At 43.2% G+C, this 5101-nt stretch overlaps 1 pseudogene; it reads right to left on the bottom strand.

The window, feature by feature from the left end:
- Positions 1-1761: 1761 nt before the first annotated feature.
- On the bottom strand, positions 1762-2368 carry LOC120844432 (annotated as a pseudogene).
- Between the last annotated feature and the right edge of the window lie 2733 nt (positions 2369-5101).

Raw genomic sequence — 5101 nt, 5'->3', positions numbered from 1 at the left:
TATTAAATGATTGGGAAAAGTTAGAAGGGTGTAGAAAATACAATAACGTCAGCAGAGGGTGTCAAACACGCGACCTGCGACGGCAGGCAAAAACACTAGTTTCTGCCACTGCGGCTTCTACGGCTCGTAACTCGAGAACAAAAAATCGAGAGAACATGCGGTTTGCGCCCTCCTTCATTTGAGAAATACCCCAAAAACATATATTTTTTTCGTGAAAATTAAAAATTAGACCCTTTTAGCCTGCCCGATTTGCGATGAAATCACCCATATATATATATATATATATATATATATATATATATATATATATATATATATATATATATATATATATATATATATATATATATATATATACGTATATATATATGGTTTTATTTGAATTCGACCAAGCTTGTCGGGGTCGGTCCTCAGAATTATCTGTAAAAGATATATATGAAATCCCAATCCCTGCGATGAACAAAACTAACTGCCTTTCCAAAAAAATAGAAATATGTACTTCGAGAGAAAAAAATTATGGAACGCTGCCGGGTGAAATGCGTGGAAATCGCGATTCCATTTCTGCTCGATTTGAGACGGTCTTTACAAAATATTGAGTTATCACTTACTCTCAATACTTTTTATACTATAAGTATGCGATGTGTGCTATTTTTAGAGGTAAATTATATTTTGTACCATATTTAGTTATTTTTGCATTAAATCGCAAACATGCCACCCAGAGCAATTTCGATTAACATTGGGATAGCTATATGAAACGAACGATATGGAGCTATGTCATGAGACATATACCAATACGTAGTTACTTAAATAACCTATCGATTTCTATGTGTCTCTTCTTTATCGATTTTATCGAACACTACTGATTTCACCCCAAATGTGTGCAAAAAGTGAAAATATCCAAATTTCGAAATAATGTTTTTTTCAAAAAGGCCATTTTTTTATTTTCTTCTAACTTCTTTATTTCATAGCCCATAAGTTGTAGAAATAGTGTATACAAGTCTTGGGTGTAATATTTTTGTTCTATTTTGGTGACAACCAGTTAAATAAGCCAATATTAAGCCTGTTACTCAATCCCTGGTTCAACTATTTTGGCTTCACCACAATGGTACTGACGCCCTCAATGATAACAATCGGTTTTAGAAGCCAGTTCATCATGATTAGTTTGCCATAATATATGCTCATGACGACTCCTGGAACATCTGACACATATTACGGAGGGCAGAACTAACCATTCACGTTAACAGTAATGCCGTCTTCTGTCTATTTGTGAGAGGAGCCAACATATCCAAAGCTCTGGCAGGTGAACATTCTCATCTTAAAAATTTTCACGCACAGTGTGACATAAATAAGTGTAATTTAAATATAAACACCAAATATTCACTCATGAAGCAGCTCAGTACCTATCTTCCGTGATCATGGTAATTATGTTTTTCACTGATGAACGCACGGATATTTTTTTTGCACAAACTTGAACTGTTTGAGCTATGTAGATAATTTCATTTTGCTTATAAGCTTACAGATGTAGTACAAAGATCAGCTGACAAAATGAAAAACAAAAACGCTGGTATCACGACACAAAAAGACACTCGATTTAACTACTGAAGTATTCACGTTAATAAATTACACATACATAGACAATGATCATGGTGCATCACACTCCACCGTCTATCCATGCAGAGGCCTTTACGAAACGTCTGCAATTTGCCTACATAGTTAACATGTCACACATTTTGAAACACCATGTAGGCACTAAAATACCGATTACGCAGTTCGCTGAAGGCGCACTTCACCTTTTCCAAGTCGCCACACGTGTCAGAGGCGGATGCCTTTTTGAACCGGTATGGATCCCCATTCGGCTCTATTGATTTTGCGGAAATCACTTACGTCGTCTTTCTTTAAATTTAGGAGAGTAATATTTTTTACACACTTTCCCACTTTGTGCACAAAGTCCGTTGATTTCTGGATGGTCTCATCCACAGGCGAACGGAGGTTGTGCACCGTCGCCTGATGCTTCAGTAGCCCCCCTACTCCATCACAGGCGCTCTTGCCGTGTGCTGAGGCAGAGAAAACCCACTTCCCCTTCGGAAGACCGGCTCGTCCGAACTCATAGAGCTGAAATCCATTCTTAAAATGAGCTGTTGCACCGTCAGATATATACGTTAATGACGTATAAAGTGGAATGTTGTTCTCCAGCCAGTCCTTAATGCACCTTAGAGCGAGTACCGCGTGGGCAGTGTCATGGCACAGGTCTTCACACACGACACCGAAACATTTGGGACCTTGCGATGTCGACGCAACACATGTGAACACGGAGATTTGACGCTTGTGCCAGTGATGCTCTTGTATTTCGTGTGGCCAGGGTCACCGTCCAGTTTTCCGCAAAATCAAAGTTCATGACAATATGCCTTGTGGTCACCTTGATCTTCTCAATCCAAACAGCTTCCCGTTGACGTCTACGGATGGAGTCGTGAGTAGAAACCGTTGTGGCCCATTTTGGCATCTCTTTCAAAAAGGCGTTCGAGTCCGCAGTCTTATTCACCAAATTGCCGTTCTCCCACGTGCAAAATCTAATCTCCACATCTGGAAAAAATTGTAATTCTTGTAAGGAGAGACGATCAATGCTAGGTAATTTCTTGCATTCGCCCCGTAAACAATTGGGCGTTGAGTCTGGGCAAAGGCACAGAGCGACAATATCCTCAGAGTTTATTTTTTCTTCCCGTACGCTGTAGAGGGCGGATAAGCACCGATCAAAATTTGTGCAGCAGACGCATGCACACACTGTTTGGTCAGGGTTCAGCTTAAAGGGACCATGAAGGCAGTTTCGAAGTTTTTTTCGACGATTGAAATGGATGTCAGGCACGTCTCAGATACTGTTGACCAAGTTCTAGCACGAACAGAAGTTTGGGTGTCGCACCAATCGAGCAAACAGGCGCGGTAATAATAGCACCGGGAACGATGCCTGAGACCCCACCGAGGCGGCGGCAGAAAGGTGAACTAAAGTGCGCCGAAGCGTGACGACAACGTGCTCCTCGTCTGGCGATTGGTTCAGGCGATAGACACGCTCTTGGTTTCGATTTCGGGGGTGAGATGTAATGAAAAAAAAGTTTATTTGAACGTTGGATAACCTTTTGAAGTTGTAGTTGGGAATTAATAGGTTTCATACCGTGTATAAAAGCATAATCTGAAGCGATCCCTCCGTTTGTCACTGGTTGAACGCATCCCGCACTGCCACCTCAGGCGCGTAACAAGCATCGAGCAAACATGGACAAAAAAAAGAAAAAGAGGTGCGAGCGCCGGGGGCGGCCGACTTTTGGTTTTGGTTTCGTGCGTCGTCTCGTGTTCGCTTTGCGAACTGGTGTCTCACAAATCATGCCGCGTTTATGTGCAGTAGTAGGTTGCGCGAAAGGTCGGCTAAAGACGTGTGGTCGATCGGGCGACGTTAGTTTGCATAAACTGCCGACCGATGCAGCAACGCCCAGCATTGATGCATCGGTCGCCAATCCAGAGTTTTGCGTGCTTAACAGCATCTCCCGTTCAGTCGGCGTGAGGTCGCTGAACGGGAGCTCAAACTCGTTTGCGAGCGCGGCGTTGTCCTCCATTTCTTCCAGGTTCTCTTCACAGACCGCCGTGCACTAGAGCGAACCACGGGAACCACAGTGAGTGTGCACTAAATCCTACCGATGCCGACAGTGCTCCCTGACGTCACTTCTCTTTTCAGAGGCGAAAAAGGGAAGAAATCTGAATGTTCGTTTTGGTGTCGCAAATTTATTTACAGGTACAGAAATAAGAGTCACAACGTTCTATAAAATTGTGTGGCATTCCAGGACCCCAATGCTTCCAAAAACACCTTCGTTTTTAAAAAAAATTGAATTGCTTTCATGGTAACTTTAACCCATTTTGGTCGCAGCGAATAAAATTTGGTCAATCCTAATTTGGAGTCCGGGTTAGCTTTCTTAAACAACTTCTAGGCTTCTCTTATGGAACTGGCCATGTAGCGCTTGACAACGGCTTGTTGTTCCCGATCCTTCATAATGTTTACAACGTCCTTTTTGTTGGGGCTCTGCCGGGAACAGTGGAAATCATCGTCGGCGTAAAACCGCGTGGCTGACTGCACGATGTCCTCGCCTATCTTAGCGCCTTGGTATGGCTCGGGACGATCCCATACGCCAGAACGTTCACGAAGTCGCTTGGCCTTTTTTAATATGCAGCTCGATGGCTCCGGGATTAAACGTGCGACCTCTTTAACAGCTGCACTTGCAGGCACAAGCGTGAGCAGCTGGCATCCCTCCTGGTAGAGCGGTATCTTGACAAAAGCTGCTCTGAGGTTTGCCCACCACTCGTCACAGTTAAGGCAGGAGGATTCAGTCCCAGAGTTTGAGTCACTCGTTTCCAGGCTATATGCGGTAGCCAACTTTTTACGTACTTGTCTGCTGTAAGACACTTTAATTTCCAGCTGTTTTCTTGCCGCATAGGAGTGACACCTCTTCGGGTTTACGACAGACAGCATCCGCAAGGGAGTGGTCTCAAGCCCTTTAGCAGATATTTCTTCGTTAATGTCGTCTACTACTTCATGTTCTTCAATGAAGCTTGTCGGAGAGCTTGAAGACGGGTCACTCACCGCACAGGCTGAAAGTTGCTCACCGGTGCGTCTGAAACAGTTCTGGCAGAGCATATCCGTCGACAGAACAGTAGTAGCTTTAGTTGGAGGCAGGATTCTTTTCAATGCTTCTACGTTAAGGTCGGTTACGGGTCGAAAATGTCGGTTGCGGTATATCACTCGCTTATGTCTCTCAAAGTAGTCGGCAGAGGACTTCCTTTTGACGCTGAAAACTGCAGCCATGACTGAAACGTGGACGTGAGAAATACGAGTGGCCACCTAATTCCAAGTTCAAACCCGTGTGTTATTCCTTGTCGCGATCTTTTGCTTGTTTATTATTTCTTTCTTTCTGCTTTTATCTTCTTATTGTTTTAGTATCGACGACTGTGTGAATATAATCGCTGAAACCGTCACCGTGAAAGAGCGCGCTGTATGTCTTTTAATTTAAATGGGAGGGAAGTAATAAATAGCGAAAAACGACGATAATAAAATTAGCGGGATAAA

This window comes from Ixodes scapularis, unplaced genomic scaffold, assembly GCF_016920785.2.
Source record: "Ixodes scapularis isolate PalLabHiFi unplaced genomic scaffold, ASM1692078v2 PGA_scaffold7__128_contigs__length_106722199, whole genome shotgun sequence".
NCBI lineage: Eukaryota > Metazoa > Arthropoda > Arachnida > Ixodida > Ixodidae > Ixodes > Ixodes scapularis.
Note: the sequence above shows the minus strand (reverse complement) of the source record. Positions and strands in the feature narration are given on the sequence as shown.